The 15,016-nt window shown below is 42.7% G+C and overlaps 1 protein-coding gene across 1 annotated transcript in view; it reads right to left on the bottom strand.

The window, feature by feature from the left end:
* Positions 1 to 15,016, bottom strand: part of LOC124716957 (1-phosphatidylinositol 4,5-bisphosphate phosphodiesterase) — a 425,614-nt gene that overhangs the window by 303,133 nt on the left and 107,465 nt on the right. The window contains exon 2 of the mRNA XM_047243553.1: positions 2,507 to 2,593. The gene's annotated coding sequence lies outside the window, so the exon portion shown is untranslated. The remainder of the gene's footprint in view (positions 1 to 2,506; positions 2,594 to 15,016) is intronic.

Below are 15,016 nucleotides of genomic sequence, written 5' to 3'. Positions count from 1 at the left end.
ACATTCAGAAAAAGTTGTGAAGTGTGTCTCTTGCCTTGAAGTTGAGGACTGAGAGTAGTCTATTGTATATGAACACATCCGTATTTTGTATTGTAATATGTCAATTTTTTATTCACTCAATCCAATATTTATTACAATTAACAACATTATTAAACCGATGCCTTACTTAAAATACATAAACCATTTTGAAAGTTGTAATTTTTCGTCAGTAAACTTATTTAATACCTGTGGGCTCGCCGAACTCCCCCCCCCCCCCCCCCCCCAGGCATCCAAGTCTGAAAAAAAAAAAAAAAAAAAAAAAAAAAGTTTCTTAAAAGGGTAAGGTAGGACGAGTGATAATTAAGATACTTCTATAGTAGATTGGTCACTGTGACGTAATCTGCACAACTAACGTAACTTTCAAACGCATTACGCAGGCCTTAGTGCTTTTATTATACAGTAGGCGTCTTCATTTTGGCAGCACGTGTTTCAGAGCTGATATTACCTCCTTATATAATGCCTTGGTAGAAGACAGAGGTACGAAACTATTTTCCGATACTTCTCTAACACTTCTTCACTGAGTTGTACTAACTTCTCATGAAGTACACAAAATGAATACTGGGTAAATGATAGATGCAACATTTAATAAACATTTGTTTCACTGTAACATGGAACTATACTTTCTTCCCCTCTGTAGAACAAAACTGTCACATTTCTTAAGGTACCTATTTATGATTAAAAAATAAACACCACATTTACAAGTACTTCTATACAGGCAAACACTAACAAATAGGCATATATTGTTACTGCATAACATCCATATCTGAAGACATGGGTACCGGGTTCGCAACTCTTTACATTTAATATTTGCGAACTATCGCTCAACTTCCGAGTCTGCATTTCTAAAGCTGTGTAAAATTTGTGTTGTATGAAAAGAGCGTTCTAAATATCTCGATACACATTAACTACTGTTCGGTACTCTTCATACATGAAATATCACATATTTAATAGGAACTAAACGTAAAAGGGTGCGTGAATACGTTAACTACCCAAAAGGTAAACATTGCCGAATCTTTAGAGTTGGCAATTCATTGCGGACGTTTCAGTCTGTTATATAGGAGCTCTAGTGTGCAGAAGACATAGCCTGCTTCCTTCTTCCATCTGTACATCTGGATCGAGCACCACATCAGCATCGCAGCACTTCCTCATATTTACTTTTCTTAAACAGAGCAACGTCAGACAACGTCATAATGGATCACTTAGGCACTAGGGCGGCCAATGGCCTTGTCGCAGTGGTAACACCGGTTCCCGTCAGATCACCGAAGTTAGGGACTATCTGGCTGGACTAGCGCTTGGATGGGTGGCCAACCAGTCCGCCAAGCGGGGTGCACTCAGCCCTAGCGAGGCAAACTGAGGAGTTACGAAGGGTGCCCAGAAAGTGATGACCCGCAGTTTTTTCTTCATCGAACTTAATAAGGATTACACACCCTATTTTTCCACGTAATCTCCACCCCGTTCTATGGCCTTCCTGCAGCGCGAAACAAGGGTGTGTATGGCCTGTCGGTACCAATTCTTGTCCTGGTGGCGGAGCCAGTGCTTCACTGTGCGCATTACCTCCTCATGGTCCGCAAAATGTCTTTCGTGAATGGCATCCTTTAACGGTCCAAACAAGTGGAAGTCCGTGGGGGCTAGGTCAGGAGCGTAAGGTGAGACAGCCGTGGATGGACTCCCAGACAGCTGCAAATCGTAGAGCTCCGCCGAACCTCCTTCTGGCCACCTTGCTCCCTGTGTCCAGAGACTAACTGTACTCTCGACAGCAGACGTTTCTGAATATTCCCCACACTTCCTTTCTCTGCAGTAAGAAATTCAATGACGGCACGTTGCTTGTAACGTACATCACCTAAAGACGCCATTTTGAAACTGTCCTGCAGGTACGCTATCTGTCGGAAGTGATGGAAACTTGGCGCGCTCAGCCAGGAGACTTCAAATAATACATACGTAAGTAAGGGTTCGCATTCGTAGCACGGTTCAATCCCGCGTCCGGCCATCCTGATTTAGGTTTTCCGTGATTTCCCTAAATCGCTCCAGGTAAATGCCGAGATGGTTCCTTCGAAAGGGCACGGCCGACCTCCTTCGCTATCCATCCCTAAACCGACGAGACCGATGACCTTGCAATTTGGTCTCTTCCCCCCAAAAAAAACCAACAACCGCATTCGTAGCATTGTTTCCGGCTGAGAAAAGAAATGCGGTGCGTTACTTTATGGGCAAACCTCGTACTTGATTGAGAATTAGCGGTTCCGGTCTCGTAAGCTGATATACGGTCGGGAGAGCGGTGTGCTGACCACATCCTCCTCCATATCCGCATCGAGTGACGCCTGTGGGCTGAGGATCACACGGCGGCCGGTCGGTACCGTTGGGCCTTCTGGCCTGTTCGGGCGGAGTGTACTTTAGTTTCAGGTACTAGGTCGCCGTTCAGAGAGTTAGATGAAAGAGAAACCCTTATAACTACGGACGGCTCGCAACTTACGGCTGAAGTCCCTCTCTAGTGTGGCCGCGTCAAGTCCCAGCCTAGCCGACAAGCCAGCGCGCCATCGCCATGCTGTTCCCAGCCCTTCTGCAACAACAACAACAGCACAGACATTAGTGCCATAACACCATCAACCAAAATATTATCTGTGTGCAATACATCTCAAAAGGAAAATTATAATTACAAAAAATACTGCAACGGAGCCTTGCACAAGAACAATCTGTATTCAGAACACTACATACTACACGTTTCGCGATTCATCTGTCACACTTGTCAATCTTGTAGAAGGCACATAGTGCATTAAGTTTTACATAGAAATTCATGTCCGGAAACGTCATCCAACGACGCTACAGAGCGTCAAAGACATAGGCGCCGACGCCTGTAAATGTATGTATATTGAGGGTGATTTCGTGATAAAGTTACAAACTTTCCTAAACGATGGTAATGGATAAATGATAGTGTCAATTTGAGGTGATGGTCCCTGTAACGGAAACGACCAAGTAGAAAGTTATAATCGGAAACCGTTCTGATACCTCTGACTGAGGAATACACGTAGTGGTACTGTTGTTGGCTAACACTAAACCTGCAGATGTCAAGCAATCAGAGTGGTGCCAAACGTTGTGTGTCGATAGAGTATCAACCAAAATACAGATTTAGTTCGTGTTGTTCTCTGTCATCCAGCAGAAGATGCGTAAAGGACGATTAAAAGTAACACCATAACTACAGAGAATAGGAAAAGCGTATCTGTTAGCTACCAAAATTAAGGTCTCTGGTAGGTGAGTGAGCAGTGCGTTGAATTGATGGTCCCGAGATCAAAACCCACTGGCGTTGGTTTTTTCTTTTCTTTTAGCAGTTCACACGTGAAGCTGTTATATGGGAAGACATTTTCTGACATGTGAAAGGGCGTTTCCGAGTTTGTAGCAATGTTGTTCTGGCAGTCTGCTTTCGCTTCGTTAGTTGAAAGTAGCAAACTTGTAGCGTACATTTGTATACTTAACACCTCACCTAGCTATGCAAAAGTACGCTATAGGTTTGCTACTTTCAACTAACTAAGCGAAACCAGACAGCCCAAAGAATATTGCTACAAACTCCAAAAAACTCCTTACTTGAATGAGATTTTCACTCTGCAGCGGAGTGTGCGCTGATATGAAACTTCCTGGAAGATTAAAACTGTGTGCCGGACCGAGACTCGAACTCGGGACCTTTGCCTTCCGCGGGCAAGTGCTCTACCAACTGAGCAAAGGTCCCGAGTCCGAGTCTCGGTCCGGCACACAGTTTTAATCTTCCAGGGAGTCCTCTTACTTGCGAGGAAAATGTTCTCCCATATAACAGTTTTGCGCATAATAATAATAATAAATTGTCGTCAGTGACGTTCGAAATCGGGACCTTTGGTACGACAATCTGAAGCACTACCAACTCATCTATGTGATCTACCTTTTCCATTTCTTGCTTTTGTGTTTTCGTTTTCTTCAAAGGCAAACAGAAAAGGTGAAGCGGTAGCACAGCGTAAAGCCTGCCCACCGTCATGTATTTTTGATTTTCAAATGTTAAAAAACAGAAGATGTTTTTCCCGTTGCTCGGTAAGAGGAAGGACTCGCTTTCTGTTAATGAACGAAGAAGGAAGAAAATAGTATTATTTCACCAGTCAAAAATTGAGTTATTATTCCAAGTAGTATTGTAATATATAAAAATCCAAGAAGCCCATCTGTGTACTTCGGAGTTATTACGAAGATCCGATTACAAAAGGAATGAGAAGATTTTGTAGTATTATTAATTGGTAAGCTTAAATCTACGAGAGTAAGACTATTTCGTTTATGTAGAACTAATATGAAAAGATTCTTTACCCATTTATAGGCACGGCTCAGCTTAATGTGCTTGTCTGACATGCCAACAAATTAGTCTCATGATTTCCATATATCTAAACATTATTTTTTATTATATTATACCTACCAGAGAGCCTTGTATTAATGGCACACATACGTTTTTCCTAGTCTCAATAGTTCTGGTGTTACTTTTAATTACCATTTACGTATGTTCTACTGGACGATAGCATACAGCACGGACTAAATCGTTTGGTACCGATCTGACTGACTGGCATCTGGAGGTTTGGATGTAAGATTGTAGGGATGCAACTTTCAGAGGTGGCAGTATGGACTAAAACAAGAAAAAAATGTCTGGTAAACATGGGCTCTAAAATGCATACCTTATGAGTTATGAGCACTTGTTCAGAAGAGGTGTGTTTCACAGTAGCGAAGATGAACAAGTTCTCATAGCTGCTCAGGTATGCCTTTTACAGCCCATCTTTACTGGACGTTTTATCCTTGTTTTAGTCCAAGCTACGACCTCCGGAAGTTGCATATCCTACAGTCGTAGCAACAACAGTACCAGTACATGTAGCCCACTGTCAGAGTAATTAGAACGTTTTCGCTGATCACTTTCGACTCGTTCGTTTACGGTACAAGGGCCCTTACCTCAAACTGATACATTTACCCCTCTCCACAATCTTAAAAAATTTACATAATCATCACGGAATCACCCTGTATATAGATACATTTACAGGCGCCGGCGCCTGTAACTTTGACGACCTGTAGCGTCATTGGATGACGTTTCCGGAAAAGGGTTCCTATGTAAAACTTGATCTACTGACAAGGGAAAACTAACCAACGCATCCCCCTCAGATTTGGTGCTAAGATGCCCCAGTGAATAGACCATCAAAAACTGCAGACAGACCAAGCGTGAAAACAGAAAGGAGGTGTACTGAACTGTGAAAAAAAGAAACAGTGAACGGTCCAAGGAGAAGTAGTGCAACATGGAGGAACGCAAAACAGCTACATCGCTGTCGGTAAGTGGTCGTGGCGTTGGACTGGGAAGCAGACGGGCAGTGTTCAAATTTTCACAAAATTATGAACTGTCTAGCCATGGAATGTTTGTTCTGTTTCTGCATTTTTCATACTATACATTGGTTATAGAATATGAGTCATGTGGTAAGAGTCCGTTACCGTCGCAAGTAAATGTGAAGAGCAGGCGAGATACCACATAGAAGTCTCACACAAATGAAAACAACAAACGACAAAAAAAAAATTACAAGAGTCAAAACTTCCAAAACAAAACGCAGCTTCAAAAACATTAAAAACATATGTTCTGATAGGGCCAGGGGAGGTGGTAAGACGCGGGGGGGGGGGGGGGGGGGGCTATGGCAAAGCTTTCTAGATACAAGGCCTATGCACAGCGGCCATATTGGCACGTGACTTCACAAACTGTTGGCCACCTTTTCTGTAGTCGGCAGTCCTGTTGGCGTGTATGTTGTGTTGAAAGTGTGTGCCACGTGAAAGTGATATATATTTCATAAAGTATTCGCCTACGGTTCTTCGAAGTATGGGATACAAGTATTGCGTTCCCTTTTGCCAGGGAAATTATAAATCCCAAAAAGGCATGAAGTGCACATGTTTCGATTTCCCAAATGTGTGAAGTTGAGAAATCGCTGGATTGCAGCTATTCTCAGACAGAAATTTGTGTCTACGCATCATTCAAGGGCAAGTAAATGACAAAAAATTTATAGCGTGTTGTTTGTTTCCATTGCACCACATTTGCCAATTGTTTTTAAAAGCCGTTATGTATCATGTACCAGTATAATTTGTTTCTTAATACTGGACCATTGCTGCGAGGATAATACGAATCAACTATTGTCACACAGAATAGTTATATTAATTAGTGTGGCTCGAAAATGTTTAGTATTCCTTATCATTCCTACCAGGTTATTGAGTTCCCAGTACTTTTATTTGGAACAGCTACAGAATGATTTTGTTCAGTTTTACATATGCAGACAGCTATTCGAAAATAATTTCAATTTGAGTAAACTACCTGAGAAAATTGCTTTAACGAATTCAGTGTTCGACAGATTAAGCAGTATAGAAAGCAGAATTTCGATGTAAGTGCATTGTGATTAAATTAACAGCACTCTGTGACACGAATTTCAGTCAAGGATATAGAGAAACAATCTTTTCATGTTTTAAGGTTCTAAAGTTCTGGAGGAACAGGGAAATAAAATATTTTTCCGGGTTTTTTGATTTATTAAACATTACGTCAGGAGGTGCTCCATTTTGTCGAATGATTTGAGCTTCGTGTGAGGTCAGCAATTTTGAAGTGGAGAGGAAAATTACGAAAATAACCAGGGATACAAATTCTTAAATTCTGTAGAAGCTCCAGCTGCTTTATTTAAAACCGAAAACGTCTGCTTGTTATGTGAACATTAACGATTTTTTACTGCAAGAAAAACATAGCTCCTGAGGTAAAAGAATTTAAAATTACAGTTTGTATTCGAGCCTAGAAACGCGTATTTAAGGCAAATCGTCAAAATAAAATTACATCTTGAAATATCATAGGGCAGTTTTGTTCAGTTACTTTACGCAATACCGAGCGAGGTGGCGCAGTGGTTATCACACTGGACTCGCATTCGGGAGGACGACGGTTCAATCCCGCGTCCGGCCATCCTGATTCAGGTTTTCCGTGATTTCCCTAAATCGCTCCAGGCAAATGCCGGGATGGTTCCTCTGAAAGGGCACGGCCGACTTCCTTCCCCATCTTTCCCTAACCCGATGAGACCGATGACCTCGCAGTTTGGTCTCTTCCCCAAAACAAGCCCAACTTTACGCAATGATATAAATTTCCATACTTTCATTACAAGAACATGTAGAAGAGGAAAGCACGAGAATCCCTATGCGGTCTCAGCTCTAAAACTCGTGAAGTTCGTATAGCTGCAGAGTGCTTAACAGGAGCGTTCCGATACAGACCCGGCCATCAGTATGTGACGTCACAAGTGTGCGCGCAGGCCTGTAGTCTAGGACAGATGGTGTTGGCTATGGGGGCTATAGCTCCCCGCAATGGAGTATCATATTACACTGGATAAAATGACTTCAAAAATCAGCGAATATATTACTCCAAATATTCAATCATTTCTTTTCATAATTACGTAGCAATATAGGTTGCAATGTATTTCAAACACATTTTAACAAAAGAATAAGAACGGCAAATAGATTACTATCTAAACCAATAAATATCATATAACTTAAAATGGGAGTCTTGTTATTTATTAATATACATTGGATGTATATTAATGTACGAGTACCACTTACAATAATCAAGAAAGCTAAATATGCCGAGTATGCCTACCAACATTTAAACTGCTGACCCGAGACAAAAACTTTGAAATCGCCGGACATCTGGGTCAAATCGTATTATTTTCCCGGGCACACACATTCCGTAGACACGTTTTTACCCTGAACTCCAGAACTACTTCAAGCAACAGCAAATTCTGCAAATTTGTCGGTGGAGGACCCCAACTCTACTTTTGTTAAGCGATATTCCATTCCCCCAACCGCGCTCCTCCGCCATTAGCCCCCCCGACCGACTTCTAGAATCGCCCATGGATAGGGCACAGGGAAAACTGTGTAATTGTGAAACTAGTGCATTCATTTGCTGCAGCTTGTGTGGCAAACTACTGTATTTTCATCATTTCCTAGGGAGTGGTCACATTCACATTTATACAAACACCTGTATAGGGCAAGGATGCATATCTGACTCACTCACCAGTCGTACAAATTAGGTGCGTCGATAACAGATTTCTATCGTATGACGCACGTACTGTCACTAATGGCGTGTGTGACACACCAAACGTGTTTCCCCGTGGAGGATTCGGTTGTCTTGTCGCCTCGTCGTCAAACGTTTGCTGTTCCCATTCGAAAGCCACTTCCTTTCGGCTGCTAATAGAGTCGTTGTGCAGAATGAACTTCGATTATAGGTTCCTTCCTTACACCTCGCTGTTGCAAACGGGCGCTGCAACATGATACAGACACAAATCTGAATACAGCGAACATCGGAAAAAAGAAAATTGGAACGAGGGAGTTTTTAACACGGCTCCCCCGCTTTGCAGTCCACCGCCGTAACCACTTAATCAGGACGCCGTTGGCTTCTACGCTGCTCTGTGTTGCACTTCCTCTGCTTGCACCGTTCACTGTTTCCATTTTATCACAGTTCTGTAGATCTTCCACGTGATTTCATGCCTGATCTGTGTTCAGTTTTTGACGGGCTTTCCAGTGGCCCCTCTCAAACTCAACAAAAAAAAAAAAATTAATTATACCCATTATATGCCTCCCGTACAGTGGTGTGTAAAACTTGAAAATGAAAGTCCCACTGCCACGTAAAATAGCTCGACAGACATGGACCATACATAGAAAGCACTGCTACAGTATAGCACAGGTCGTAATTGAAAGAAATATGCAACGATAAAACATAAATGACAAATTTTATTCAAACGAAATACTTATATTGAAGTCACTGCGATTTAAGATGCTCCCCAGACATTTCAAAACACATGTTTCTTAATAAAGCGTATGACTACCACGGACGACAATGTATTCTGTGCAACGTGCTCCCACGCCGGACACATGCTTGGTAAGGGAGCTGTTACAGTATCAAATTCATGGGACAAAGAAATCTTACAAAGGTCTCTGACGAGGCGCAAAAAAAGGTGCCATTGCACTATCGTCCAACACTTCGTCAAAGTTTCAGAACGGCGGACAACAACTTGTTACTATGCTTTGCAGTTGCGTGTACTACAATTGCATTGTGTCCATTTGGAAGAGGAACGGACAAGAAGCAAAAGGAAACGTACTTATGTGAAGCCGTGGATTTCACGGCGAGATGATAAAAGTACACAACAAAATTACTGTCGGGAACTGCAGGTCAACGACTTAAAGTCGTATGAAAATTACACTACTGCCCATTAAAATTGCTACACCAAGAAGAAATGCAGATGATAAACGGGTATTCATTGGACAAATATATTATTCTACAACTGACATGTGATTACATTTTCACGCAATTTGAGTGCATAGATCCTGAGAAATCAGTACCCAGAGCAAACACCTCTGTCCGTAATAACGGCCTAGATACGCCTGGGCATTGACTCAAACAGAGCTTGGATGCCGTGTACAGATACAGCTGCCCATGCAGCTTCAACACGAAACCACAGTTCATCAAGAGTAGTGGCTGGCGTATTGTGACGAGCCAGTTGCTCGGCCACCATTGACCAGACGTTTTCAATTGGTGACAGATCTGTAGAATGTGCTGGCCATGGCAGCAGTCGAACATTTTCTGTATCCAGAAACGCCCGTACAGGACCTGCAACATGCGGTCGTGCATTATCCTGCTGAAATGTAGGGTTTCGCAGGGATCGAATGAAGGGTAGAGCCACGGGACGTAACACATGTGAAATATAACGAACACTGTTCAAAGTGCCGTCAATGCGAACAAGAGGTGACCGAGACGTGTAACCAATGGCACCCCATAACATCACGCCGCGTGATACGCCAGTATGGCGATGACGAATACACACTTCCAATGTGCGTTCATCGCGATGTCGCCATACACGGATGCGACCATCATGATGCTGTAAACAGAACCTCGATTCATCCGAAAAAATGACGTTTTGCCATTCGTGCACCCAGGTTCGTCGTTGAGTACACCATCGCAGGCGCTCCTGTCTGTGATGCAGCGTCAAGGGTAACTGCAGCCATGGTCTCCGAGCTGATAGTCCATGCTGCTGCAAACGTTGTCTAACTGTTCGTGCAGATGGTTGTCTTGCAAACGCCCCCATCTGTTGACTCACGGATCGAGACGCGGCTGCACGTGTGAATACTCTGAAAAGCTAATTATTTGCATATCACAGCATCTTCTTCCTGTCGGTTAAATTTCGCGTCTGTAGCACGTCATCTTCGTGGTGTAGCAATTTTAAAAGCCAGTAGTGTACTTGCGAATAGACCCCAAGTACATTTCTATATGTGCCCTGGAAAGCTTCTCTTCATATTACGAAGCAGAAGACTCACCTCAGAAATGCTATATCCGCAAAAGACGGATTTATCGTAACACTGCGATATCTTGGGGCAGGAGAAAGCTACCCTAGTTTACAACGTTGCACCCGAATACTGCAGTGCACATTGACGAAAATAATACCAGAAATATGTGAAGCTATTTATAAAGCACTGAAGGAGGAGCATCTGAAGACAAATAATCCTTTAGTACATACTATGGCTATGAAGAATAACTTGTTTTCTACGGAAGTTGTAGATTTTCTTCTCTGTATCCTCAGGGCTACATATTGGCATTACTTCACAGCTAACGCCCTCTGCAACGATTTTATAGCTCTCGCTGCTTCTTATTCTATTTTTATTTTCGGGTTGCCGCAAGTTATATAGTTCTTCATCTGCCTCCTACTATCTATTCCGTTGTAGACGCGACGCGCCAGTAAATTTCGAAGCCATGTTCATAAACACTACATGCCCGACTCAGACAGCTGCAGCGATGCTAGCGCTCCAGGCGGTTACATTTCTCATTGGGCTAAACACCAGACGAACGATTTCTTCGATCATATCTAACGTAAGGTGCTAGATTTGATGAAACAAATTGGGCGAATGGTCACATTTGACGAAAGTCCCCATTACACTATGTCCAATATATTGGGCAAACCAACTTTGTGCAATGAATTTCATAATGTATTACCACCCTATGGAGTTATTGTGCCAGCGAGTTCCATCCCATCCCCCCCCTCCCCTCAATCGGTCTTTGCTGCATATGGATGTCTTTCCCCAATGCACCCCACACGCGTCTCTGGGGTTAAAGTGGGATCAACGGGCAGGGGCCAGTCCATTCGCTTAATATCCTCTCTTTCCAAACCTCCTCCACCTGCGATGTTCGATGCAGTAGCCCATTGTCATACATAAAAATGAAGTCGGTACCTTATGCACCGCCGAAAACATTGTCAACAGGAGTACAATGAGCACTCAGTGTACAGTATTCAGAAATTTGGAGGTCAGTACGCGTATGAAACCATAACAACTGGCCCACTAAAATGATCATCTTTAACAACGTTCCTCAGGGCATTACATGTTCCCATCTCTCAGCACATTAGTGTACTCAGACTAAATCTGCTCTCACGTGAGAAAAGCACGTGACGCCTCTGCTTGTCAGTTCGGTCCCTCTGCTCTTGACACAATCACAGAGCCACCAATGTGCAGGTGTCAATGGAACGAGACATACTGCTCACTGTGCCAATAGTGCGACAAAGAGAGCATCGCCCCACTCTGGATTGTTGCCAAATTTATTCAAGATGGCGGTCACAGATGTGGAAATGTCGCACTGACGTCATGTCGAGAAATTCAAATTATGGAAGGAAGATAGGTCAATTGAGCTACCTACACTAACCAAATTCCACACCCTCCCCTACCATCCCCTCCCCTCCCCTCCCCTCCCCACCCCACCCCCTTCTGGAAATTGGCAGGAAAAGGACTCAGTCTTTGCTGGGCTGACAGTTCAAAAATGGTTCAAATGGCTCTGAGCACTAGGGGACATAACTTCTGAGGTCATCAGTCCCCTAGAACATAGAACTACTTAAACCTAACTAACCTAAGGACATCACATACATCCATGCCCGAGGCAGTATTCGAACCTGCGACCGTAGCGGTCGCACGGTTCCAGACTGTAGCGCCTAGAACCGCTCGGTCACCCTGGCCGGCACAGATGTAAGTCTTTATTTTGTACGCAGTGCAGTATATTGTTTATTTAAATAATTTGACTTGCCATTGATGAGGCACTAGGCAGTAGCTTCACCCAGCAATCACTATCTAATGGGTGATCAAAAAGTCAGTATAAATTTGAAAACTGAATAAATCACGGAATAATGTAGAGAGAGAGGTACAATTTGACACACATGCTTGGAATGTCACGGGGTTTTATTACAACCAAAAAAATACAAACGTTCAAAAATGCCCGACAGATGGCGCTTCACCTGATCAGAATAGCAATAATTAGCATAACAAAGTAACACAAAGCAAAGATGATGTTCTTTACAAGAAATGCTCAATATGTCCACCATCATTCCGTAGTCGAGGAATAATGTTGTGAACAGCACTGTAAAGCATGTCCGTCGGATGTTGTCTTTCAGCATCCCTAGAGACGTCGGTCGATCACGATACACTTGCGACTTCAGGTAACCCCAAAGCCAACAATCGCACGGACTGAGGTGTGGGGACCTGGGAGGCCAAGCATGATGAAAGTGGCGACTGAGCACACGATATCACCAAACGACGCGCGCAAGAGATCTTTCACGCGTCTAGCAATATGGGGTGTTGTTTGGTTCTAATAAAACCCCATGTCATTCCAAGCATGTGTGTCAATTTTTGCCTCTCTATCTACATTATTCCGTGGTTTATTAAGTTTTCAAATTTACACTGACTTTTTGATCACCCGGTATACTCAATGCCGCGGTATTTATGTGGAAGACCACTTCACTTGGGATATTGTTAGCAATACAGAGTGCACCTGCAGAAATGAGACCGCTTTTTATGCAAAGTGACAGTAACATAGACGTTGCCATCGTGTTTCCAATAGCTGGTCGCTTATAAAACGATTGCACACTCGTACCACTCGCAAGAAAAACAAATGAGGCATGTCCATTCATTGCCGATTTTCTCTCCGTATTGTTTGCTGTCTACAGCATTCAGTTATTGCGAAGTATTATATGTAGTAGGGGTCATGTGGTATATTCGCTGTGATCAGTAGGCTTATAAAGTATGTGTTGGGGTGCAAATTTACTGTGGTCAGTATTCTGGCCCGAGAGATGCCCTGGGAGAGTCGCTGCTACAACATTGCTATTCTGGCTAAAAAATGGGGATGAGATGCGAATATAAGAACTCAACAAGAGAGTTCTCTTAGCCTCTCTCACCTCAGTTCTCCGCAATCCTACCCACACATGATGCCCCTGTTAAGCTGAGCAAGCCAGTGGAAGGTTGGGTAACCAAGCCCAGCGAGCCAATAGGATGTGGAGGACAGTGGAAGGCAATGGGAAACCATCACTGGAATTACTTCCCTAGACGTTCATGGGATGGACCTCTTTGTAAAATATTCCGCAGTTAAAGCTTCCCCTCAACTGGATCTCCGGGAGGGGAATACAATGAAGACTCCAGCTATTAGGGCAAATAGAAAAAGGAAGGAAGGAGAAGAAGGAAGACTTATTGAGGTTTGGGACTTCGAATGTTTTAACCCTTCTCCAGGAAGGGAAATTAGAAAACGCCAAAGATAAAATGACAAGAAACAAACTGGATGTACTCGGAATGTGTGAGGTGAGATGGGGTGGTTGTGGAGAGTTAGAAAGTGCCGACTTCCGATAGTACTATTCAGATGAAGATAAAAATGGAATGTATGAGGGTTGGAATTTTGGTAAGTAAAAGACTGAAGGACAAGGTTATCAAGATTGAATATGTTAGTGGAAGAATAATTATGATGAGACTGAAAGGGAAAAAGAAAGACTTAGTTATCATCCAGGTTTATATGACAACAATTAATCATTCAGATGAAGAGGGAGAAGAATGTTATTGGAAGATAGAAAACTTAGCAAAGACAGAGAAAAGAAATGCATGTATTGTTGTAATGGGTGATTGGAATGCAGTAGTTTTGAAGGACCAGAAGGAAAAGCTCTAGGAAAATTTGGACTGAGAGAATGTGTGTGTGTGTGTGTGTGTGTGTGTGTGTGTGTGTGTGTGTGTGTGTGAGAGAGAGAGAGAGAGAGAGAGAGAGAGAGAGCAGGGATTGTTGGAATACTGCAATGGAAATTTCATGGTAGCTGGAAATACTCCATTTGATAACCACAAAAGACGACGGTATTACTTGGGTATTTCGATTTGACAACAGCAGATATCAAACTGATTACATAATGATACAACAAAACAGCGGAATTGCCTAAACAGTGTCAAAAGTTATCCAGGGGCAGATATTTATTCAGATCATATATTAGTAGTAGCTGAGGTTCTAGTTAAATTGAAAAGAACCTGGAAAGGACAGAAGAGAGAGCACATTAACTTTGAGAACTGAAAGACAAAGGCTATAATGAAAAATAAGAGAATGCATATTGTGAAATCATGATGCAATGACAGGAAACAGAATGTACAGAAGGAAGATGGGATCATTTGAAAAAGGGATCAAAAAGGCACCTAAGGAAACGCTCGGAGTCAAGGAGAGGAGAAAAATAAAGAAAGAATGGGTAACAGCGGATATGATAACCAAGATGGATGACTGCAGGAAGGGGAAGCGCAACTACAGGAGGTTAAATAATGAATTAAGAAGGGAGGCAAAAAAAAGCAAAGGAGAAATGGCTGACAGAAAAGTGAGACAAGATACAGAAATCAGAGAAAGAAGGAAAATATGATTTGATGTACAAAGAAGAAATGGATTTGACATTCAGGGGAAAGAGGAACAACAATGGACTAAATGAAATAGAGGCAGCAGACGGTAAAATGGTGAGTGAACCCCAAGAAATAATAAGATGGTAAGAATATATAGAATAGTTATACACTGAAGACAGCCGACAAACTGAGTTTAACGAAGGCGATGTTGGTCTGTTATATTCGACGATGGCCTTTGGCTACACTGTCTAAAGGACCGTTTTAAGAAATACCAAAT

The sequence above is a fragment of the Schistocerca piceifrons genome, chromosome 9 (assembly GCF_021461385.2).
Source record: "Schistocerca piceifrons isolate TAMUIC-IGC-003096 chromosome 9, iqSchPice1.1, whole genome shotgun sequence".
Taxonomy (NCBI): Eukaryota; Metazoa; Arthropoda; class Insecta; order Orthoptera; family Acrididae; genus Schistocerca; species Schistocerca piceifrons.
The sequence above is the reverse complement of the archived record's forward strand: the minus strand, read 5'-3'. Positions and strand labels throughout refer to the sequence as shown.